Here is a 14,440-nt window from a genome sequence, read left to right on the forward strand (position 1 = left end):
GGCAGATTCTTAACTACTGGACCACCAGAGAAAACCTTGCATGTGAATTTTAATTTTTTTCTATTTCTGTGAAAAGTTCTATTTTGATATGTATTTCATTGAATCTGTAGGTTGCTTTTGGTAATATAGACATTTTAACAATATTAATTCTTATTCATATACATGGGATATCTCTCATTAATTGATCCTCTTCATTTTCTTTTATTGTTTCCAGTGTACAGATCTTTCGCCTCCTTGATTAAATTTATTTTAAGTCTTAGGAGATCCAACCAGTCCATCCTAAAGGAAATCAATCCTGGTGTTCATTGGAAGGACTGATGTTGAAGCTGAAACTCCAACACTTTGGCCACCTGATGCAAAGAGCTGACTCATTTGAAAAGATCCTGATGTTGGGAAAGATTGAAGGCAGGAGGAGAAGGGGACGACAGAGGATGAGATGGTTAGATGGCATCACAGACTCAATGGACATGAGTTAGGGTAAACTCTGGCAGTTGGTGATGGACAGGCAGGCCTGGCATGCTGCAGTACATGGGGTCGCAAAGAGTCAGACACAACTGAGCGACCGAACTGAACTGATGTGAACTGAAGTAGTTTATTCATTTTGTTTCTATTTCTTGAAGTTCTGTCAGTTTTGCCTCACATATTTAAATGCTCTGATGCACTTGCGAATAACACCACTCCACTTTACAGTTAATGTCTCTTATAATAACAAATAATTATACTTCTTCCTTTCCATCCTTTGTATCATTGTTGTGGTTCATTCCACTTACATATAAGCATAAGGTAAGGGTAAGTGAAGTCGCTCAGTCATGTCCGACTCTTTGTGACCCCATGGACAGTAGCCTGCACCAGGCTCCTCTGTCCATGGGATTTTCTTGGCGAGAGTACTGGAGCGGGTTGCCATTTCCTTCTCCAGGGAATCTTCCCGACCCAGGGATTGCACCCACATCTCCCGCGTTGTTGACAGACGCTTTACCGTCTGAGCCACCAGGGAAGTCCATATATAAGCATATGTATATTTATACATATGTCCATAACCCTTACATAATCAAATATATTGTTACTATTTTCTGCAAATTTTTATCTGTTAGAGAAATAAAGTAAATAAGCAAAACTTTTTATTTTACTGTCACTCATTCTTTCTGTATAACCCTTTCTTTATGTAGATGCGTTTCTGACCTATATGATTTTCCTTCTCTCTAAAGATTTTTAAAACATTCTTTGCAAGCCAGTTTAACTGGCAACAGATTCCATCAATTTTTTTTGCTCATTTGCTGAGAAAGTCTTATTTCTCCTTCACTTTTTAAGGAAAATTTGAAGGATACAGAATTTAGATTGTTGGTTTGGCCATCGGTATGTATTCTTTGGAGAAATGTCTGGTGAGGTCTTCTGCCTTTTTTTCAATTGGGTTGTTTATATTTGTGTTGTTGAGTTGTATAAGCTGTATATTTTGAAAATTAAACACTGGTTGATCACATCATTTGCAAATACTTTTCTCCCATTCTGTAGGTTGTCTTTTCATTTTGTTTATGGTTTCTTTTGCTGTGCAAAAGCTTACTAGTTTGATTAGGTCCTGTTTGTTTATTTTTGTTTTTCTTTGTATTGCCTGGGAGACTGACCTAAGAAAACATTGGTTCGATTTATGTACCAGACACATTTATCTAAGCATACTCCTGGATGCTGTAAGTGTTTAATTTCCAGGGTGCAAAAATAACTGCTCAGACCCTTTGTGCATGGCCAGTAGTTATTTCAGTGGATGGACTGATTCCTAGAACATCCTCTCTGCCTTTTGTGTGACATTACTCTAGAAATGCCATCCTCACAATAGCGAGTGTCCAGATCTATGACAAGGTAAGTTATTTGTTTATTTAAGTTATCTTTAATTGTTTTGTGTAATAATGATAGGCTGTGTACACATAACTACTGTATCTGCAAATCAAATTCAAGCAATGGAAACACTAATATTGTTTTATGAGAGCACTGCTTTTCTTACTGACTTCAGTAATTTTGAACTGAGAAGCCAAAAGCTTGTGTGATGCCACTGTTACTGAGGGAAATTAACAAGAGCACACATTCAGTGAGTTTAGTCTGTCTTAGTTGTGTTTATTACATAATAATAGACATGGCACTGGGGCCCTGGAGATTATAAATGCATCATATAATTAATGCTAGTCATGGCAGAAAGTGAAGAGGAACTGCAAAGCCTCTTGATGAAAGTGAAAGAGGAAACCGAAAAAGTTGGCTTCAAGCTCAACATTCAGAAAACGAAGATCATGGCATCCGGTCCCATCACTCCATGGGAAATAGATGGGGAAACAGGGAAACAGTGTCAGAGTTTATTTTTGGGGGCTCCAAAATCACTTCAGATGGTGACTGCAGCCATGAAATTAAAAGACGCTTACTCCTTGGAAGAAAAGTTATGACCAACATAGACAGTGTATTAAAAAGCAGAGACATTACTTTGCCGACTAAGGTCCGTCTAGTCAAGGCTATGGTTTTTCCAGTGGTCATGTATGGGTGTGAGAGTTGCACTGTGAAGAAGGCTGAGCACTGAAGAATTGATGCTTTTGAACTGTGGTGTTGGAGAAGACTCTTGAGAGTCCCTTGGACTGCAAGGAGATCCAACCAGTCCATTCTGAAGGAGATCAGCCCTGGGTGTTCTTTGGAAGGAATGATGCTGAAGCTGAAACTCCAGTACTTTGGCCACCTCATGAGAAGAGTTGACTCACTGGAAAAGACTCTGATGCTGGGAAGGATTGGGGGCAGGAGATGGGGACGACCCAGGATGAGATGGCTGGACGGCATCACAGACTTGATGAATGTGAGTCTGAGTGAACTCCAGGAGTTGGTGATGGACAGGGAGGCCTGGCGTGCTGCGATTCATGGGGTTGCAAAGAGTCGGACACGACTGAACGACTGAACTGAACTGAACTGAACTGAGAGACATGTTTATAAAATATGCTTTTTTTTTTTTCATGTTAACGATCCCTTCTGCTGCTGCTGCTGCTAAGTTGCTTCAGTTGTGTCCAACTCTGTGCAACCCCATAGACAGCAGCCCACCAGGCTCCATCGTCCCTGGGATTCTCCAGGCAAAAACTCTGGAGTGGGTTGCCATTTCCTTCTCCAATGCATGAAAGTGAAAAGGGAAAGTGAAGTCGCTCAGTCGTGTCTGACTCTAGGCGACTCCATGGACTGCAGCCCACCAGGCTCCTCCGTCCATGGGATTTTCTAGGCAAGAGTACTGGAGTGGGGTGCCATTGCTTTCTACAACGATCCCTTCTGCTCAGTATTTAAAACTGCCTGCTTGCTCTGTATTCTGTGTCACATCATCGCATCAATCCTAAAACAGCATTACTTGTCCTTTTCGACTGCTGTCTGTCTCCTTATTTATGAGAGATGTTCACTTAGTTTGTCAGCTTTGGCATTGCATTACTCCTTTCCATCCCTTTTTCCCCTTGCGCAGAGAAAGCCTCAACTTTCTGTTTTTATGATTGTAGTGTAACTTCAAGCTGTATATTCTTTTTATTCCTACATTTGTTTCTTAGGTCAAGCTGCTAACTGTATTGCGTGTGGAATACAACCATGATGGTCCTGTATTGTCTTTGTGAATCCATCCTCTTTATTATAATTTACATATAGTTCATTTTAGGTTGTGCTGCAGTATTAACTTTTATACAATCAGCTTCATCGTGAATATACAGACAGTATTGAGTTCATGTACATTTTTAACAAAGAAGAGCGTAATGAGATCTTGATTCAGGCTTATAACATCTTTCATGTTATGCCCCTAATATATCTATTTCTACTAATTAAGATTAGTTTTATTTTGTTCATCTATAAATAAGAGAAAACCCATTAATAAATGCTTTAACAAGTAATGGCCATATCTATCTCACGTATGAAGAATCTTCTGTCAGTGTAGGAATAGTACAGTAGTCTTGAAATATCAGGGATTCATATACCTTCCAGTTGTATTTACTTGTGCTGAGTATATAGAGCTCATGTGCATGTAAGCTAAGTCACCTCAGTTGTGTTTGACTCTTTGTGACTCTTTGGACTGTAGCCTGCCAGGCTCACTCATTATTAAAACTTCCTGTCCCCAGATGATGTTGGTGTATTCTAATAACTCCTTCAAATATTTTTTTTGGGTAGGAAGGAGGGCATAGAGGAAACAATTCTAATAGCCTTCTGCTTGTATCTCACTGGCAAAAACTGTGTTGCTTGTTGTTGTTGTTTAGTTGCTAAGTTGTGTCTGACTCTTTTGTGACCCCATGGGCTATAGTCTACCAGGCTCCTCTGTCCATGAAATTTCCCAGGCAAGCATCCTGGAGCAGGTTGCCATTTCCTACTCCAGAGGATCTTCCCAACCCAGGAGTCGAACCCACGTCTCCTGTATTGGCAAGTGGATTCCTTACCACTGAGCCTTCAGGGAAGCCCACTGCTTGGCTCACCTAAATGCAAAAGAGGCTGATGAATGGAAGGAACTTTTAGGCAAGCGAGGAGTAAGTTATGAGAAACTGATGTTTGAGTCAGCTGATCTATAATCTCTTGCTATATTCTACAGTAGTTTTTTTCTAAAATTGTACCTTGCAGTGTGTGTGTGTGTGTGTGTGTGTGTGTGTGTGTGTGTGGCTTCCCTGGTGGCACTAGTGGTAAAGAACCCATCTGCCAATACAGGAGATGTAAGAAACGTAGGTTCGATCCCTGGATTGGGAAGATCCCCTGAAGCAGGGCACAGCAATCCACTCCAGTATTCTTGCCTGGAAAATCCCATGGACAGAGGAGCCTGGCGGGCTGCAGTCCCTAGGGTCACAAAGAGTCAGACACGACTGAAGTGACTTAGTGCACACACACACACACACACACACACACATATAAAATAAGCTTAACTTTAAAATAATATGAGTTATTTTGGATTACCTGTAATTCTGAAAAGTTAATAGTTGTCAAATAATTGTATCAAATCATTCCTAGGAAAAGCACAATGAACAATTGGACTTTACATTTGGAAGCTTGACAGCTACTATATTTAATTTGTTTGGAGCTGTTACAGAGACAACAAGCACTACCCTGGGATATATGGGCTCCTCCTCCTGGTGAAGCACCCAGAGGTCATATGTATGATAACATGGTGGTCAGGATGATTTCAGAAGAGATACTGGAAAGAAACTGGGAGTGCTTTCCTTCTTGTTACTCTAAGGAATTACTTAAATCTCTGTTTGAGCTGCTTAATGTTTTCAGATTTAATGAAGGGATCTTTCATTAAATAATAAAAGAACATCTTTGCATAACCTGAGAGGTTGAAGACACGGTGGACAGCAGCAAAATCAATACAGCAGCATCTGGATTTCATGAGAGGTCATTTCATTTCATAGCCTGGGACTGCATATTGGTTTTATTATGGAAGGGCCACTTACACATCTGCTCATTCTGAAAATGCCGTGTTCTAAAGTCAGAGTAGGGAAAATGGAACTTCTGTTTGTTGAAGTCTGAGTGGAAATTCTAAAACTTAATGAGGTTGCTTGAGATAACATCCGCATTCTGGGAGTGATGAGCGAGTGAAAGTCACTTAGTTGTGTCTGATACTTTGTGACCCTATGTACGGTAGCCATCTAAACTCTTCTGTCCATGGAATTCTTGAGGCAAGAATTCTGGAGTGGGTTGCCATTCCATTCTCCAAGGGATCTTCCTGACCCAGAAATTGAACCTGGGTCTCCTGCATTGCAGGTGAATTCTTTACTGTCTGAGACACCAGGGAGGCCCACATTCTGGGAAGTGCTCTAAGCATTTAGAGTCATAAGAAATTGTACCTTTTAGGCATAAGATGCCTATAAAGGTTTTTTTTTTTTTTAATCCAGAAGTCTGTTTCTATAAAAATGATGCTTGACAAAATAAGAATTTTGAGGGTCAACAATTTTATATTTTAAAAGTACTTTTTTTTTTTTGAAATTTACCTTGTAAGAGTTTATGATTGTGCATGGTGGGTTAGAAAAGACATTATCTTGTCCTGTTTCACCATCCCATTAAAAACTTATTACAAACAAGACTAAGAGTTTTAAAGTTGAATGAGAGGAGGTCAGGAGATAGCTAGCAAATCTTCAGCACATTTCTGAAGCACAGAGAACATACTGAGGAGTAATAATGAACTCAGTAGGGAAGATGAAGCTGCATCCTAAATGTAGAAAGGAAAAGGTAGCTAATCAAAGTTAATACATATCCCTATAACCCCATAAAGTTCAGTACTTAGCAGTACCAAATGTCTAAGAGGGTAGAAGGAAAGAGACTGAAAAAAGTAGCTGTCTCTGCCTTGTCCCCTTGACAAATCCTTTTAGCATGTAGCATTTTCTCCAGTGGGATGAGAGAGGCTTATCCTTCAGAGAAACTGAAACCAACAGGCTCTACACTCAGGGGCGCTGGGCAGAAAAAGAGGAAAAGAGTGAGGCGCACAGCCGAGAGGCAAGGTTAGGGAAGAATCAACTTCTTGAATTCAGAGACTTTTAGTTCCTTTCTCTATCGTAGTTCCCCAAATGCAGGGAGTTTCTGTTTGTCTTATTAGGTATACTAATAAAGAGGTATATATAGATGTATCTTAAGCCTAGTTCACAGGAGAGTTAAATGTATCTATATCAGTTATCTCTTTATGTTTAGGTGAATTTCTGAAGTATAACGGATGTTTATAATGTTGTTGGAGCACCTTCATAATGTCCTTCAATTTGTATGCAAATGTGGTGTGCACTTTTCTTTCTCCATCATTCTTACTTATCTGTTACCAGCTAAGGTCCAGGAAGAGATTGACCACGTGCTTGGCAGACACCAGAGCCCCTGCATGGAGGACAGGAGCCTCATGCCCTACATGGATGTTGTGGTCCATGGGATCCAGAGATACGTTGATCTGGTCCCCAGCAGTCTGCCCCATGTCATGACCCGTGACATTAAATTCAGAAATTACCTCATCCCCAAGGTAAGATTGCTTGAGTGCTAGGTTGCTTCAGTTGTGTCTGACTCTGTGTGACTCCATGGACTGTAGCTTGCCAGGCTCTTCTCTCCATGCGATTCTCCAGGCAAGAATGCTGGAATGGGTTGCCATTCCCTTCTCCAGGGAATTTTCCTGACCCAGGGATTGAACCCGTGTCTCCTATGTCTCCTGCATTTGCAGCCGAGTTCTTTACATTAGCGCCACCTGGTAAGATTGTTTCCTCTTATACTGACCTTGGTAGTCTTGAAGTTCCCATTTACACAGTATGAGTGCAGTCCTCTATGAACACAAAAATCCTGTGTGTGGTGGCTTGATGAAAGGTGTACTGTTTCTAGTTTAGTCTGTAAAGCTTTATAACAGGCTTTGGTAGCTGACAGTGCAAGTGTTCCAGTTTGTTCTGTCTCTTCTATTGTTTGTCTGATCTTAATGGTTTATTTTTCCAAATGTTATCAATTTTTATTTGATATTTGTTAGTATGAGTGTCAGTCAATTTACCAAAACAGTCTGCTGGGATTTTTATCTGAGTGACATTAGATCAATTTGAAAAGACTTAACATCATGACACATTGAGTCTTTCAATTAATGGGCATGGTGTATAGTCCTTGGTTTGGGGAGCTTTCTTTAATTTTTCCAATAATGTCTTTTTCAGTAAATTGGCTTGCAAAACTTTTATGCAAGATGCTTAATACTGTTATAAGTTTTAAATAATGACTATCATTTTATTATCTGGAATACAGAGGTATAATTAATTTTATCATTTGAATGACCTTATATAAAGCAGCATTGTTAAATTTAAAAAAATACTAATAATTAATTGCAGTTTCTATATACATTGTCATACTATCTGGGTAAATATCTTTGTTTCACCCTTCATCATTTCTGATCTCTTGCAGGGTGAAGATTAACATAAATTATTAAGCATGATGTTTTATATACATTTTGTTAGATTTTTAAAGTCAGTTTCAGTTCAATTCAGTTCAGTCACTCAGTCGTGTCTGACTCTTTGCCACCCCAGGGACTGTAGCACACCAGGCCTCCCTGTCCCTCATCATCTCTCACAGTTTGTGCAAACTCATGTCCGTTGAGTTGGTGATGCCATGCAACCATCTCATCCTCTGTTGTTCCCTTCTTCTCTTGCTCTCAATCTTTCCCACCACAGGGCCTTTTCCAGTGAGTTGGCTCTTTGCATCAGGTGGCCAAAGTATTGGAGCTTCAGCTTCAGCATTAGTCCTTCGAATGAATATTCAGTCCTTCTAATGATTTCCTTTAGGATTGACTGGTTTGATCTCCTTGCATCCCAAGGGACCCTCAAGAGTCTTCTCCAACACCACAGTTTAAAAGTATCAATTCTTCGGTGTTCAGCCTTCTTTCAGGTCCAGCTCTCACATCCATATATGACTACTGGAAAAACCATAGCTTTAACTAGATGGATTTTTGTTGGCAAAGTAATGTCTCTGCTTATTAATATGCTGTCTAGGTTGGACATAGCTTTTCTTCCAAGAAGCAAGGGTCTTTTAATTTTGTAGCTGCCGTCACTATCTGCAGTGATTTTGGAGCCCAAGAAAATAAAGTCTCTCACTGTTTCCCTGTCTCCCCATCTGTTTGCCATGAAGTAATGGGACAAGATGCCATTCATGATCTCCATGTTTTGAATGTTGAGTTTTAAACCAGCGTCTTCACTCTCCCCTTTCACTTTCATCAAGAGGCTTTTTAGTTCCTCTTTGCTTTCTGCCATAAGGGTGGTGTCATCTGCATATCTGAGGTTATTGATATTTCTCCCAGGAATCTTGATTCCAGCTTGTGCTTCCATCCAGCCCAGCATTCCACATGATGTACTCTGCAAATAAGTAGCGTGACAACATAAATATACAGCCTTGACATACTCCTTTCCCAATTTGGAACCAGTCCATTGTTCCATGTCCAGTTTTAAATGTTGCTTCTTGACCTGCATACAGAGTTCTCAGGAGGCAGGTAAGGTGGTCTGATATTCCCATCTCTTTAAGAATTTTCCACGGTTTGTTGTGATCCACACAGTCAAAGGCTTTTAGGGTAGTCAATGAAGCAGAAGTAGATGTTTTTCTGGAATTCTCTTGCTTTTTCTATGATCCAGTGGATGTTGGCAATTTGATCTCTGGTTCCTCTGCCTTTTCTAAATCCAACTTGAGTATCTGGAAGTTCTTGGTTCACATACTGTTGAAGCTTGGCTTTGAGAATTTTGAGCATTACTTTGCTAGCATGTGAGATGAGTGCAATTGTGCCATAGTTTGAACATTCTTTGGCATTGCCCTTCTTTGGGACTGGAATGAAAACTGACCTTTTCCAGTCCTGTGGACAACAACCATCAACAGGAGAATGTTGGATTCCACCAAATAAAGATACCCCACATCCACAGGTAAAAAGGAGAAGCCTCAACAAGATGGTAGGAGAGGATCAACTGTGTTTAAAATCTAATCTTAGACCCATTAGAGATGCTCAGAGGGCACAAACAAAACCTTGTGCACACAGGACTGAGGGTAAGGAGCAGTGACGCCCCACAGGAGACTGAGCCACACCTGCCTTTGAGTGTTTGAGTGTCTCCTCCAGAGGCATGGGTCAGCAGTGACCTGCTGTGGGGACAAGGACTCTGGCGGCAGCAGAGGCGTGGCTTGTGGCATTAGTCCTCTTGGAAGAGGTCGCCACTGGCCCACCATAGAGCCACTGAGCAGATGACACACAAACTGCAGAACAATTATAGCAAAGAAGTTCTTACACTGTTGCAAAGGTTCCAGGGCCCACAACAGATTTCCTAACCTGGACATCTGGCAGGACTGAGAACCCCCAGGGCAACAACAAAACCTTCTTTGCACCAGGACTCAGAAGAAAGGAGAAATGACCCCACAAGAGACTGAGCCGGAGTTGCCTGTGGAGGCTTGGGTTGACTGGGGCCTGCCATGGGGTCAGGGCCACTGACTACCACAGTTCTGGAAGCTACAATATGTTGGCATAAATAAGTCTTTTTGAAGGCCAAACTACAGGGAGGGAACACAGCCCTACCCATAAACAGAAAATTGGATTAAAGATTTACTGAGCATTTACTGAGATTTATTTGACCACCAGAGCAAGACCCAGTTTTACAAAGCCATCCTTTCCATTAGGAAACTTCCACAAGCCTCTTATCCGTCTCCATCAGAGGGCAGACGGAACGAAACCACAGTCACAGAAAACTAACTATACTGACCACATGGATCACAACCTTGTCTGACTCAATGAAACCTTGAGCCATATTAGGAATAAAAGAGTTTTATTTGAGCCAAATTTAGGACTAAGCCTGTGAGACAGCCTATCAGACCACTCTGAAGCGCTGCTGTGGAGAAGCATGGTTTTCAGCACAGTTGTATACTTTGTCAGAATAAAGTGCATCAAGCAAGTCAGGGAAACATTCCTTCAAGGTTTCTTTTTTTTTCCTCCAAAGATCAGCATGTTTACAAAGTCAGTATGGCCTTGAGACCTGGGGAGGGAGTCTTTTCAGCTTTGATGTCCCAAGAACATTTAATCTGTATTTTTAACATTTTTTATTTCTGGTCAGTCAACCCTTTTAAAAAATGATTAAACAGATGGATAATGTATGTCTGATAGGTCACAAAGAGGCTGCTTTACTTAATGTAAAATTCAAGTTAAATGAAGTATAAGCAAGAATGACTTCCCCATTCCTCAGTATGTAAAAATTTCTTCCATTAATATCAGTTTATCTATCTATCCACCTATCCATCAACATCTCTATATTTTAGTGTGTATGTCTCATTAACAATATTTTTATAAAGAGAACAATAATATTTACACTCAAGAGTTACCATGAGTACAATCATATTATCTTATATACAGTATATACTTAAAAATTCCTGATTTGCCTAGAATATACTTTATAGCTTTCTTTTTTCTTTGCAATTTAATATGTAGCCTAGGAATAAGCATATAATTTGGTTACCTTTTCTCTTTAGTTTCCTGTTATCAGTTCCCTTTGCTCTGTATTTCTTTGAACATTTAACTTTGTGAGGAATTCAATTTAGTAGTCTTGTAAAATATTCTGCAGGCGATTGTTTTTTAGAGATTAGATTTCATTTACTATTTGGTTAGACAGCTACGTAGGTGCATTTGTGTTCCACTGAAATTCATTTGGGAGGTAGGGTTATTGGTATGGGGTGTTCTTCATATAACAAAGTAGTATCTGCCAGATTTCTCTATGGGAGAGTTTCATTTTTTTTTTTACATTTAATTAATAAAAATTTATGGTGTAGTACTTCAGGGCTTTGTAAATATCAGACCTCTTAACCATTCACCCTACAGTTTTAGCATTTATGGATGACACTTGCTTGAATTAATGATCCTATGCTGAATTGTTATAAAATGATTTTTCTAATTTTATCTTTGTTTCTGTTTCTATGCTTGAGATTAATCTGTAATGAAATCTACCCTATACTTTCAAATAAGACAATCTGCATGAAAATGATTAATACTAATACTCTAGTACTTATTATTATCATAGAAGAGGTTATTTTTGACTAGATCAGATATCTGTTTACAAAAGTACTATGGACAGATAACTCCAAACACTTCAAGTTCCAATAGTGATTTCCATTTCAAAACCATTGTCCACATATGAGAAGAGTGGAAATTGAAGTGACAAAGCAGCTGTGACGGATGGACACCAGTGTCCAAATGTGGTTATAAGCAGAATGGATTCACCCTAGGACCCATGTACTCACTGTTTCAAATGCTTTTGAGATTTAATGCAACATCACTGTACTCATCTTTAATTTATTTTTGTTTATTACTTGCTCTGTCTGTTGCTGTCTTGCTCAAAATACCACAGCCCTTCTTTAGGCGTGCTGCTGCTGCTGCTGCTGAGTTGCTTCAGTCGTGTCCGACTCTGTGTGACCCCATAGACGGCAGCCCCCCAGGCTCCCCTGTCCTGGGGATTCTCCAGGCAAGAACACTGGAGTGGGTTGCCATTTCCTTCTCCAATGCATGAAAGTTAAAAGTGAAAGTGAAGTCTCTCAGTCGTGTCTGACTCTTAGCGACCCCATGGACTTCGGCCTACCAGGCTCCTCTGTCCATGCGATTTTCCAGGCAAGAGCCTAGGATTCCTCATCTATAAATCATAAAATTGGACTAAATGGTTTGCAACATTTGTCCAGCTCCAGGACTCTTGGGTAGTTCAGTTTATCTTCATCTGTTCTTTCCAGGGCACAGATGTATTAACATTGCTGACTTCTGTGCTACATGCTCACAAAGAATTCCTCAACCCAGAAAAAGATGGCAGAGGAATAGGACGGGAAGATCACTTTCTCCCTCACAAATTCCTCAAAAGAACATTTCAACGCCGAGCAAACTCCACAAAACAACTTCTGTAGGCTGGCAGAGGACATCAGGCAACCAGAAAAGCAGACCACTGTCTTCAAAAATAGGTAGGAAAAAATATAAAAGACGAAAAAGGAGACAAAGGAGGTGGAGAGGGAGCTCCGTCCCGGGAAGGGAAGCCCGTCCGGGGAAGGGAATTTTAAGAAGAAAGGTTTCCAAACACCAGGAAACACTCTCCCTGCCGAGTCTGTGGCGAGCCTTGGAAACACAGAGGGCAACATAACAGGAAGGAAAAACAGATAAATAATTAAAACCAACAGATTACAAGCCCAACAGTAACTCCCCCAGCGGAAAAGCAGCACAGACGCCTGCATCCGCCATTGGGAAGTGGGGGCAGGGCAGGGACGCGCGGGAGGCGCGGGCTGCAGAGCTTTGTAAGAATCGGGCAGGAACGCCCCACGCACAACCAGAACGATCTAACTTGGGCTAGCAAACCAGCCTGTGGGATAGCTACCACGCGAAAAGCTCGAACATAAGACACCGCCAGGACCTAGCACAGAACAAAGGACGGAATGGAAAAAGCCGGCTGCAGACCATCCCCCGCCGGGGACAGGCAGCCAGAGCCGTAAGGACTGGAAAGGGGCAATTGCAGACCCGGAGAGACTTTACGTACCTAACTGCAAGCAGGCTCCTTTGCTAAGACTTCTGGGGGTGCTGGACAGTCACAGTCTGCCTCACGGGGTGCGCCAGCGGTCCACCCAGAGAGCTGAGCGGCAGCGGCGGAAAAGGCGACAAGCCCCAGCGATCGCGCTCGCCAAACTCCTGAGCTACTCGGACCTGGGAAGGGCACAAAGCGCAGTCCCAGCCGCATTTGTGCCTCTGAGGGCTGCCTGAGCGCCAAACCTGAGCGGCTTGGACCGGGGAAGTGCACGCAGCCTAGGGCCGGCCCCAGACGGTTCCCGGCTGAGCATCGTAGAGCCGGAGCGGTTTGTGCGCCGCGAAAAAGGACAGGTCAAGCGGAGCAGAGATACTGTGTGCACACGACAGTGCTATTTGTTTGCATCATCCCCCTCCCCACAGCGCAACTGAACTAGTGAGCCTAAAAAACCAGCAAACAGAAGAAGTTAAACAGAGGGAACCACCTTGGAAGTGAGCCCACAGGGCCCATAACATCAGAGAAGGGCCAGCAGATATATTTTTAATATTTTTAAAATCATTCCTTTTTTTTGTGCTTTGTTTTTTTTTCTTTTTTTTCTAGCTTTTTAAAAATTGTTAAGTCTTCTATTTCTCCTCTAATTTTTATTTCTATAACCTATTATTACTATTTAAAAAAAAAGACTTTTTTTTTTTTTAAGGCAAACACCATATATACTCTTTGGATGGTTGTTGGTGTTTTTTGTTTGTTTGTTTGTTTGTTTTTTAATAATTCTTTTTTTTTTCTTCCTTTTTCCTTCTGCTTTTCTTTAATATTGTATCTTTGAAAATCCAACCTCTACTCTAGATTTTTAATCTTTGCTCTTAGGTTTTGTTGTCAATTTTGTACATTGAAAAACCCAAACTTCACTACCCAAGTTTACCTGAGAGCCAGATTACTGGCTTGACCACTCTCTCCTCCTCTGGACTCTCCTTTTTCTCCACCAGGTGGCCTCTGTCTCTTTTCTCCCCCACCTCTTCTCTATCCAACTCTGTGAATCTCTGTGTGTTCCAGACGGTGGAGAACACCTAAGGAACTGGTTACTGGCAGGATTTGTCTCTCTCCTACTCATTCCTCTCTCTTATCCTCCTGGTCTCCTCTGTCTACTTCCTCCCTCTCCTCTGCCCCGTATAACTCTGTAAATACCTCTGAGTGGTCCAGACTATAGAGCGCACATAAGGAAGTGACTACTGGCTAGCTTGCTCTCTCCTCTCTTGATCTCACCGCATCTCATTCCAGCTACCTCTAACTAACCCCTCCATCTTCTCTTCTCCTTGTAACTCAGTGAACCTCTCTGAGTGTCCCTCAATGTGGAGAAACTTTTCATCTTTAACCTAGATGTTTTATCATCGGTGCTGTATAGATGGAGAAGCCTAGAGGCTACTGTAAAAATAAAACTGAAAACCAGAAGCAGGAAGCTTAAATCCAAAGCC

General features: G+C 41.3%; 1 pseudogene; it reads left to right on the forward strand.

The window, feature by feature from the left end:
* LOC138427924 (cytochrome P450 2C18-like) overlaps positions 1–14,440 on the forward strand; it is a 38,314-nt pseudogene that overhangs the window by 17,273 nt on the left and 6,601 nt on the right.

This window comes from Ovis canadensis, chromosome 22 (assembly GCF_042477335.2).
Source record: "Ovis canadensis isolate MfBH-ARS-UI-01 breed Bighorn chromosome 22, ARS-UI_OviCan_v2, whole genome shotgun sequence".
NCBI classification, from domain to species: domain Eukaryota; kingdom Metazoa; phylum Chordata; class Mammalia; order Artiodactyla; family Bovidae; genus Ovis; species Ovis canadensis.